Source organism: Mixophyes fleayi, chromosome 12 (assembly GCF_038048845.1).
Source record: "Mixophyes fleayi isolate aMixFle1 chromosome 12, aMixFle1.hap1, whole genome shotgun sequence".
NCBI classification, from domain to species: domain Eukaryota; kingdom Metazoa; phylum Chordata; class Amphibia; order Anura; family Limnodynastidae; genus Mixophyes; species Mixophyes fleayi.
The window spans coordinates 32,841,362-32,853,636 of NC_134413.1; the positions used below are offsets into that span (position 1 = coordinate 32,841,362).

Genomic DNA, 12,275 nt, shown 5'->3' on the forward strand with positions numbered 1-12,275 from the left:
ATATAACATCCTACACTATACATCAAAAACTGCACTAACCATGCAAACTTAAGCAATCTAACATTTCAAAAACACAATGGATGTGAGGGAACGGTAGGAGAGAGGGGTAGAGGGGGAGGTCACATTCCCAAAGCTTTATTGAGGACAGACAAATATGGGAAGGGTGCATAAATAAGGCGTGACATGACACTTCAAACAGTAATAGGGAAATAGGTTGGAGGGCGTAAGGAAGGGGAAGCACAAGCCAAAGGTTTTAAATTAAAAAACAAAACAAAACAAAAAAAAAAAAAAAAAAAACACACAGAGGGGAGAAGGAGATGAGGGAGACGACAATCAATCATCTTCCTCAGGACTGTCAAGGGTGTTATAGTCCCTTATCAGGCTGTGGATCAGTTCATAAGGTGCCAGGCCTCCTGGATTGCTCCAATGGTGTGGGTCCCAGTAAATAATCCATACAATACTGAATGGTATGAAAGGCAAGTCCTGGGCACACTGTCCTTAAGTTCATGTTCCAAGGCATCCAACAGTGCCTATGCAGTCCCAAAAAATATGCTGCGGTTTCCTTTCTGGCGATACAAAAAGCGGGCAGTGGGCATATCGGTACAGGTTCTGGGAGTGCATGAATGTCCTGAGGGGCCTTGACAGCCATCAATGCAATGTCTTTATGTCTATTAGTCAGCCTCTAAGAGACCACATTCTTCCACACACGTTTCTCCATATTGTAATTTGCTCTGATGAGCTTGTGGACAGATTTTGTCTTCCACAAGTCTGGTTTAAGTCCTTCCAGATGGTGCTCCCATACAAATGGTCCAACATCCAAGTAAAACCAAGGTGTAGTCCAGTTGTAAGGGAAGGAGCTGTCCCACTTGTCCCAACCAAGGGTCCTCCAAAGAGGTAGGAGGAAAAAGCGACACATGGACTTCCCAGCAGAGCAAATGTTCTTTTCAAGGCGGCAGACCATAGTATTTTTTTTTTTATTTTTTTTTATTTTTTTATTGAAAGCCTGATAAACCAGTGCTCTCGTGCCAAAGTGCCCGAAAAAAATGAAGTGAAAACTTAAAAACGTGCACAAGGGATGCGGTACTGGCCCTCCTCGAAAAAGGAAGGGCCCTAGTCCCCGACCCCTGGATCCAAAAGGACCCTTAGGGGGCAAGGGTCACCGCAAGGCTAGGGGGGTCCCCTTTAGCCCCTGGGATCTGCCGAAGCTTCACAGCCCCCCCCCCCTAGATGTTTGGGGGCGGGGGCGCGGGAGAGAGCCCATAAGGGCCTATCCACACCCTACAATCCGTGGGGGAAAAAAAAAAAAAGAAAAAAGTGAAGTGACAAACAGTGAGAAAATAAATAGTGCTGCGCAAAACGGTCGAGATGTTAAAAATGATTCCTGCCTAGCCAAAAGGCCGGGGCAAGGAAGAGTGTGTGACTTGAAAGTGAGGTTCGTGCAAAGTGCCATGTATCAAGTGAGGGTCACCATGCCCCAAGTGAATTATGGCACCCCTGGGTCACCACTCCAGGGGCACTATCTCAGGCTTTCTAAGCCACCGGCTTTCTAACCAGGCCAAGCTTTCCCATGGCCCTTTCAGGTGCAAGAATTCCCTACTCTGACAGGTACTCACTTGATCTTAGCCAAAATGCCGACCATAGTATTCCCCTACTAAAACATCTACCCAACCCATAACCCCACGCATTCATAGCTCATCACACTAAGATTGACTAAAATCAGAGAACTAAATTTTTGTAAATCAGAAAACGCCTACGTCTTTACTGAGCTATGTTTCAGGCGTTGGTAACTATCCTTGAATAGGAAGGTGCATATCAAACATATTGGAGATATGCTCCAGTCCACTGCAGGTTTTAACAAGGTTTCTGTGAATATAAAGCATTCAAAGGGTTAGCTGGAATCCCTAATGAAGAGTAAGACAGAATTCCCATAAAAATAGATAAACGGAACAATGAAAAAGGTCCACGATCACATTGAAGTTACATCAAAACAATGACACAGTGTTTACTTATAGGGCATAATGATTTTATGCACATTTTTACTGTACAGCCAGGACAGAGATAGTCACATGGGGCAAATGATTCAGTGCTGTTTTGAGTAGATTTGCCCATCCTGAAAAATGTAAAAATCATTTGTCAATAGGACTGAAACAAGTTGCAGAAGACCCGGATAACAATATGGTCCTATATAGTTCCAAGATAAAAATGTCACAGACCTGGTGCCTAGGCCAAGTAATTGGATCACTTTTCTGACCAGTATCAATATCACTGTACAAGACAAACAGAGAAGTGAAAGGGACCTCACTCCTCAGCTATGTCATAGCCAAATGAGTTTGAAATGTGTCATTAAAGGGACAATTAATGATATGTAAACCATAAAACACATCTGCCAAATATTGTTAATGTAATGATTTACTGCAGCATTGTCCAGCCCTTTCCGTAGCTTTCATCTGCCCTCACACTATAACACATTGCCCACAAATACAAAACTAACATGTATAAGCTGCAGCAGACAATGTCCATGTTATATTATTACTTACAAACTCTGCCAAAGAACATACACACTGTGATGAGAACAATCCGCTTTATTTTCATGGCGGCAGAGCATTCAGCCAAATAAAATGGGTGTATACCACATTAAACAATCTTGGAATCTGCTGCTAATAGGATATAGGAAAAAATGACTAATGGAGATAAAACTTTGCTCTCATGTTTTAATAATATAAAATGGAGAAAGTTCCTGGAAAACGATTACATGCCTGTTTATAGCAGAGCACGCACGTTAACACGGTTATGCTATACAATCCTCATAAATGAATATGTATGTAGAACATAAATGCTTTGGGGGGCGACTCACCAAATGACACCAGGATTTAGAAAATTGACAGGTATGTTTTCTCTTAGTTTTGAGCTAAAAGCCAACTGCTTCTTTACAATATTAAGATGCACAGAAAAACATGCTGAATGGAAAAATTATGTAGCCCACACACATGATGAGACACAAAGTATAACTATGTAGTAAGTCTTCTCTAAAATCCAAAACAAAAACAAAAAATATATACCCTGGGAGGGCATAGTGCACTACTGGTGACCCCCCCCCCCCCTTCCCAGGACAGACACATATACATATACATATACATATACATATACATATATATATACACACACATAGTGTTTAGCTATGTGTGTTTCCCTCACCCACTGTCATTTGGTGAGCATATCTTGGATGCCTCTAAAAAGAGATAACGGGTTTGTGTAGTACACGTGGTGTGAGTGCATATGGATATTTGCGCCTCACAAGTCGAGCAGTTCACCCAGAAAAACAAAACCTGCTCAATATTTCAATCAGATTACGCCCTAAAGGACAGATTACTCGCCTACTGTCCAGGAGGCTCCCGAATTTCAGAGGAGATGAGTAGACAGTCTCCTGGACCCAGGTGGAGCTTAATGGTGCGAAATGCGGCATCAGTCCCTGCTGCAAGATACCGTGAATTGCAGCAATGCACAGGAGGGGGGGGGGGGGGGGCACAGTGATTCAAGCGCATCACCACACCCTCTCCCACACCTGCCTCCAGGGGAGGTACTAAAAATTTGCAAGTATGGACAGAGCATACATAAAACAAAGATTTGAAAAGGTAGATAAAAACAAAGGATAGGAAGAGCTTACAATCTAGTGGGAAAATAGCAGGGCCAAAACAAGAGGAGGAACTGATTCAGAGTGAAGATTGTTATGATTAAGGTATAATGATCTGGTAATGTATTTTCCCCATGACAACCTTTTGGAAATAAGAATCCGATGTGTTATTGTACAGTTTTCCATTTACATCAGAAGTGATCATTTACTTTATACACTTTCCAATGCCCTTCTCAGTTGAAATTAGAGCAACATAAACATGAGTACTAGTATTACAATAAGACAGAAGGGTGTGGTGGCAATGCTTGCTATCTGTAACTAAAGCTACAGAAGTGTGTGCAGGAATGAGATGAATGTACACTGTGTAATCAGATTTAGGTGTGGCACGCAGCTCATCGGATCCATAGGAACATTTGACCCTATGCATAAAAACGTCATATGATTAAAATCTGCCATGTAATAAACAGTACCCACTGCATTAGAAAAGTAAACCGCTCTACAGAAAATATGGGAGCACAAGCTGCCTTCATAGGAGCAGTCAGCACCCTGTGGTGTTGGGAATACAAGTCCTAGAACAATGCTCTACTCCAGTGTTGGCTAACCTGTGACACTCCATGTGTTGTGAAACTACAAGTCCCAGTATGCTTTGCCAATATATAGCAGCTTATTGCTGGAAGAGTATGCTGGGACTTGTAGTTTCACAACACCTGGAGTGTCACAGGTTAGCCAACACTGCTCTACTCACTCCTGCCTGTGTGGAAAAGCACTACAGTTATCAGGAGTGAGGAGATCCTGGAGAATGATGATTTTTTTTATGGTATATGCCTTCAAACAATTTTCAATTTTAGCTGTAATTACATTTCACAACCGAGTATTGTTGAAAACCATTATGAGAGAAACAGCAACTGTCAAGGAAATTTAAACAAGATTAATCATTTCTGAATTCCCCCCAAAAATGCCATAAGATGGTAAAATTATATAGTTTAACCTACGGACCATCTCAACTACTCTACAATATGCAGTTCATAGCACTGGAAGACAAAATTAAACAGTAAAACATGACCTATAGTCAAGCAAAATGCATGCTCCATAAATCTTCACACGTTATAAAGCTAGGTACACACTATCGTGTGATTGGCAGGATAATTGGGTGAAAAACATGTAAACGACTGTTGGGTCCGATACTGCCTTAATGTGTACACTCCCATGATCATGTTTTATGGTACTAAAGCACATTGTATCGTTTTGTTTCATTTTACAACCAAAGTAAAAATCTCTATAAACGATGGAACAATGTCGGGCAAATTCTGCAGTCTAGGCAGATCTCCAATTTTTTTAGCAGATGGTTATGACCGATGAGCACAGATCTGAAGGTAAATCGTATAACATTGTGTAGGTGGTGTATGCATGAATCGGCATGCTGATCGGGACTTTCAGTCATTGGTAAAATCGTTCAAGATATCGCATCGGAGACATTTTCTGTAGTGTGCACCCAGCTTAAGGAGAAATAAGAGACAAGATTCAGCTTAACCATTAACTAAAACAAGGATCACAGAGCGCCATTAGAGGGATTGCAATGTATTCTCATTTGCAGACTTCAGTAGTTTATTTTCTAGGCATACGGCCACCACAGTTCCTTTACCGTTAATGTGTCTAGTTCACACCACACTATTTTAGGTAAACCGTTTTGTTAACACCATCATACTTTCTAATTTCTCAGTTATATAACTTTCTATTCATGGGCGTAGTTCCATTTTAACATTAAAGATGCCTGAAAGAGAGATCTGTATCTGGGTCACCGTTGCTTTACTTAGAGTCACTTAGAGACAAAAAGCTTTAACTTATTCATGTGCAATGCAACCGTTGCTTATGTAACACAGTCATGTGACTACCTTACTTTCTATATTATCAGCCATCTGTAACCACAAGTATAAAGTCCACTACAGCAATATACTTCTCTATAAGGTGCATCTGGATTCTTAGGCAATAAATTATGTGCCATAAAGATTAGCTGGAAAAAAAGGGAATAGGACACTGTCTAATAGCAGTATTAAACTAGGGGCTAGATTTACTAAGCTGCGGGTTTGAAAAAGTGGGGATGTTGCCTATAGCAACCAATCAGATTCTAGCTTTCATTTAGTTCTACAAAACGACAGCTAGAATGTGATTGGTTGCTATAGGCAACATCCCCACTTTTGCAAACCCGCAGCTTAGTAAATCTAGCCCTAGAAGTGAGCTCAAGGAATTGCACAGCATCATTTAATGTTGGGAAATAGATGGTCATCTTAATCTGAGGGCTACTCTTACTAGAAATTCAGTGATTGTAAAAGAAGCACTCCCCAAATTTTTTATTGGCATGTGTTGTGGCCAGCTAAAGAAACATGGTGGTCACTTTACATACCAATGATCAGATTAGGATATCCATACTTGCTGGTGATTGGCCACACCATTGTTTTGTGGGAAGATTATAAAGCTGGGTACACATCTAAGCAATTATCCTGCAGATCACACGATTCACGACAGTTTGTACTGATACTGCAGGAGTGTGTATGCCCCACGATCATGTTTTATCGTACCAAAACACACGGCATCTGTTGATCTGGTTTTCTAAACTTCCTAAAAATCAAAATCAACAAAAGAATGATGTCGGACAAATGTGGAAGTGTGTACGCACTCACACTGAGCAGGGTAGGCAGATCTCAGTAGAGTGTGTACAGGGTCACAACTTTTTCAGCCGATGGATATGACAGATGAAGATAACAGATATGAAGGTAAATTGTGTAGGAGTGTATACGCTCATCGGGACTTTCAATCTTTGGTGAAATCGTTACAGAAATTGCATCGGTGTGTACCCAGCTTTAAAAAGAAATCCAAGAACAAAATTTCTTTTTTGAGGATAACGGAGTTAATTAACATCTTTCCATTATCATTGCAAGTAGGAAAAATAAAAAAAATAAAAAAAAAGTATGCAAAAGTTTTCTGTGATTTTAAGCAAATCATATACCCCATAAACACACGGATAGAAAGTATATATTTTGCGCAATGTAATCCCATAAGGTCTATAATTTACTTATATAAAGGAAAAACAATTATTTATTTTCGTATTTTTTGAGATTGAGTGTTGACAGGATATCTGTGTCACGATGCAGTATTAGGGTAGTTTGCATACATACTTTCATCTTTTGTATGACCAACCAAGACCTCAATAAGTCAGGAGTGATAGGTCTGCACTTAAATCATTATTGATTGTAAGCTCTCATAAGCAGGGCCCTCCATAGCCTCTGTTTTCATGTCTGCATCTATGTTGCCTTTTATGTCCCTGTTTCATGTATGCTAGGAAGCACAGTGGCAAATTACAAACCATTGACAATAATTACTTCTAGCTCCACTAACAGTAGTATTACATATCCCTATAATTTTCTATCATGATCACAATCTAGAGATTATTATTAGTATCAACCTGGACACAAGGTCCACTGCGCCATACAGAGGGCAAACACGTAGACAGTATGTGGTATAACAGTACAATACAGCCAGGGCCGGATTAAGGGAATGGAGGCCCCTGGGCTAAGGGGGCCTCCATTCCCCTGTGAGAGCACCCCCCCGTGATCCGAGCAGCCCGCGCCCCCAACCCCCCCGTGATCCAAGCAACGCGCCCGCACCCCCCCCCCCCCCCGGCACTTACCTCCTTCTCTGGCGCGCTGTACGCTCTTTACTGAGGAGATCGCGTGAGAGTGAGACTTACGAGATCTCCTCAGTAAGGAGACTACAGCGCGCCGGAGAAGGACCGCAGTGAAAGTGCTCAGCAGCACTGATCCCGCCAGGGGCGCCCCCGCCCCCGACCGATCAATACTGCTGCTGAGCACTTTCAAGGGCCCCCTGGATGCCATAGGCCCCTGGGCTGTAGCCCAGTTAGCCCTATGGTTAATCCGGCCCTGAATACAGTAAACAAATAACACTACAACTCTCAACACAGCCACAGGGGTGCAGGGGGTATATTCATCCCATTAGCGATGTGTCTACAAAACTTTAGGTCTTCTGAGAGCCAGCTCACGTTGGTAGTTGAAGGCATAGTATATCTATCCTGTGTATCAATTGAGTTGAACACAGAGTTTATACATACACAATGATGACTACAGTATCAACAGTGCCATCAGGAAATTTGCCCAATACCAAAACGTACCTGATAAGCTGATCGAAGCCAGTAAGACCACTAGTGGAAATATTGTTAAATACAGTAAGGAGACACCCTGGGCCTGATTAATGAAAGAAAATAAGGCAAAAAAATTTGTAAGTTTTCTCCTGGACAAACCATGTTACAATGCAAAGGATGAAATTTAGTTTATTATTTTGCATATAAGTTAAATACTGGCTGTTTTTTCATATAGCACACAAATACTTGATAGCTTTATTTTTACAGTGAAATTTAAAGTTGATCTAGGACATGTCCTACTCCAACTATAAAATTTGCCATCACATTAAATTTACCACTCTCTCCAATGCAACATGGTTTTGCCAAGGTGTGAAGTTACGCTTTTTTTTTTGCGTTCCTTAATTAATCAGGCTCTGTGTGCAAAAGGCTGAACACAGCCCAGACTTAATTCACTATGGATGAGAAGTGAGGTGTGTACATAGCCTTATATAAACCAGCCCTCATTTCAGCTTTAGTTATCTTAAGTGGTCACATTTTTTTTTTGTTTGCAGTAAAATTACTGCTAGTAATATATTTAAGGGGTACGGCATTATATATGTAATTCAACAGAATGCTAAATTGGACTACGACATTAAAAACGCAACATACAATACAGTCAATCTCAGTAATACAAAAGCAGCCCCAAAATAACCACTGCACCTCACTACTCATCAGAAATGACCCCATCCATTTAGATGGTCTCCCCACTTGCGCTAACATTCCAACACATGCCACTCAGTCCACAGAGGAAAGAGACCCCACGTGGAGCAGAATGCACTGCACTCACTCGGTTTAGATGTGCAGTGTGACATCCTTGTGCTGTACAGAGGAGGTCATGGAATGAAGAAGCTGCTCCCATCACGTTCTATTATTCTCTCTAAAATACAAAACAGAGAATTCATAGCAGGGGGCATAGGGCTGAGGGCCACAGCGCTGTCTGTTGCCCATCACTGTCTGTAGCAATGTACTCCTGCTTTCTGACAGATCTTAAGAAATTCCATGGGCAGCACGGTGGCTCAGTGGTTAGCACTTCTCCCTCACACCGCTGGAGTCATGAGTTCAATTCCCGACCATGGCCTTATCCGTGTGGAGTTTGTATGTTCTCCCCGTGTTTGCATGGGTTTCCTCCAGGTGCTCCGGTTTCCTCCCACACTCCAAAAACATTCTAGTAGGTTAATTGCCTGTCATCAAAATTGACCCTAGTCTATCTCTGTCTGTCTATGTGTGTGTATGTTAGGAAATTTAGACTGTAAGCTCCAATGGGGCAGGGACTGATGTGAATGAGTTCTCTGTACGGCGCTGCAGAATCAGTGGCGCTATATAAATAAAAGGTGATGATGATAGGCATGAACAAGTGTAAGAAATGCCTGTTTATGCATAAACACAATCTCAACTTAACACTTACAACTTGTGGGGACATGAACACTGAATACTGTTAAGAAGACTGGCACCCAATTTGCCTAGAGCCAGTATTTTGACCAGTTGCAATACAATTACAGTACTTCAGGCTCATTCATACATATCCAATTTTAATGCATTGTTTACACATTAATAAACTTGAGAAAAGAGCATTAAAATGAGATAAGTTAAAGCAAATTATGTTGTTCCCAGCACTGAATTCTACAAGTTTAATATTTAGCTTAAAAATTTAAAACTTGCACACCCCGTTGCATTTCTTACGAGTTAATGCATGCCACCAGTACAATAAATAGACTGTAGTAGTAAAGGCAGAATGCATGAAAAGCACTCTGAAGACACGTCACTAAAACACTTAACAAGCCCCGAGTGTAACAATGAATTAATGAAGCTATGAGGTTTTGCTCTTCAATTGGATTCAATCTATTCCAGTGAAAGATGATACTTCAAAACAGAGGTGATAAATCTACAATAAACACAAAGCCAATATTTACATCCTGATCAACTCACAACTTGCGGATACATTGTATAAACAACTTGCCAAAAACAGCAGCTTCCCAAATAATCAAGAATGCATTGCATGATGCTTGTGCTCATTAGCAGATAAAGCACATAGGAACTTAAATGATATTTCCAAGCATACCAACCGTTTTATAAAGGGAAAAAAAAACAAAAAAAACCAAACACAGAAGGATCTTTGGGCTCAAGTAATTTTTCTGTCAATTTAATACATTACAAAGGAAAATTAAAAGGCTAATTTTCCAGCTTCCAAGATAACCATTATATTTAACTATTTCAAGTTATACAACATTATAGGCACAACACCATAAACAGGCTAAGAGAGTTCATAAACTATGCTTTTAAATCACAATATGTTCATATTGAAACATTTCACACTTGTCTGCTGAAAATAAACATTATAAACTAATGGGACTCAGCCCTATATTTCCGTTCAGTATTAAGGGATGAATGCATAAGATATTCTTGTTATAGACTGGTTTCCATGCTTTTCCAAGGAAGTCTGAGTGCAAACTTTACCATTCAATAGAGATGCCATTGTTTCATAACCCCACAGCTCTCCTGTCAATCTTCTTGATAATCCACTCGCAATACAATATAGTTTGGGGACATGTAACTTGGGGCAAAATATGAGAGTGGACAAACCTGGTTACTCCTAGCCTGCACTGCCCAGCCTATAACATACATTCTCCTGTGCCAAGTAAGAATATAAAACATTTGATGTTACACATATGGGTAGCCGGACTGGACAGGAATGGCTCAAACCACAAGCTCTAAATGACTGCATCCTATAGATTGTAAGCTTGCGAGCAGGGTTCTCTTACCTCTCTGTCTGTATGTATTACCCAGTATTGTTTTATTAATGTTTGTTCCCAATTGTAAAGTGCTACAGAATTTGCTGGCGCTATATAAATAAATGATAACGATGATGATACACAGACTTACACTCAACATGCTCAACAGTCAGATTTATTTTAATTGAATTATCAGATTCTGCTCACATTTGCTGGGTTACGCCTTATACAAGACTTTAACTTGTATTTCCAACTTAACTAGGATTCAACAAAATGATCATGACCTCACAATAGAAGCAGTTTTCTTACTTAGAGTCCTTGCTGATAAATATCAAATATTCCCAAGACAACAAAGCACCATACAGATATGTAAATACTGTAAGTAGAGAGGTACAACCAATCGGTTGGTACCCAAAGTGAGGTTCTAGAATCTGGGTTTGGTAAGACACACACCTACTTTGTTGCAACAAGTGCAATGCTTCAGTTTTAGAACCATTGCACTCTTGACCAACATACCCTCAAGTTCTTGAGTTAGTCAGCAACTAACACAACCAATAGGTAGAAGTCAGCATAGGGTACCGCAGCCAGTGGTGAAACACAGATGGGTCACTAATATGAAGTCTCCTGGGCTCTGGCAAACATTAATTAATAATTTATATAGCACAGATGTTGTGCAGCACTGTACATTTGGAAATAAACCCTGTGCAACATATACAGACAATAATAAAGGTGTAAGGACCATACTTCGAAGAAGAGCTTACTATCTATTGGCTATGAACCTTTTTAGGCAAGCATGGACTAAGCAGCGGTACCTCGAAATGGGACTTACTTTGATAAATATTGTGTCAGCCTTGAATTAGTTGCCCACTTTTGGAGAAACCCTTCTCCATTAACAATGCAGTAGAAAATCATAAAATACATTTTATTATCACCTATACAGGAATCACCACAACAAAGAAAAAGGGATGAAGACTAGACTGACATTTTAGAAAAACAGCAATTTTTTTTTTTATTTTTTTTAAGAGATCTACAGCATTACTACTGAAAACCATTAAAATAGGTTTATACCATTAAAGATTAGAGACACTTATTTCACACTGCCCCTGTGGCTGCAGATACATTTAAAAAAACAGTAAAGAACAAATTCTTTGTGGAAAAAAAAAATACTATAGTTCTGACAAGGTGTGGAAATAAAGATAAGTACTGTACAGATGAAAACTTAAGTTACACACAAGGGAGTTTTCAAAGAGGAAAAAAACACTCTTGATGTCAATCTGTAACTGCTGCTGGTTTGTGTGTGCCGTGAAAACACCACACACATCAGATGCCCCAATACACTTCCTCCATTAAACCACTACAACCGTTTCATTTCCTGAATACACTACACACCACTATTACATATGAAGCAAATATATATCATCCTGAACAACACTGCGGTCAGAGGGTATGGGTTATATAACCATTTTTAAACGGGAATGTAGTTAAGTTGCATGTAATTGTAGATGTTATACTTTAGAAGCCAAATGATCACATGCATGGACATGTCGAGATGTATTTAACAAAATCAGCTGCCTGAAAAAGACCCTCAGGGCTAGATTTACTAAGCTGCGGGTTTGAAAAAGTGGGGATGTTGCCTATAGCAACCAATCAGATTTTAGCTTTCATTTATTTAGTACTTTCTACAAAATGACAGCTAGAATCTGATTGGTTGCTATAGGCAACA

The 12,275-nt window shown here is 40.2% G+C and overlaps 1 protein-coding gene across 1 annotated transcript in view; it reads right to left on the bottom strand.

The window, feature by feature from the left end:
* FBXO34 (F-box protein 34) overlaps positions 1-12,275 on the bottom strand; it is a 33,858-nt gene that overhangs the window by 20,115 nt on the left and 1,468 nt on the right. The gene's annotated exons all lie outside the window — the stretch shown is intronic.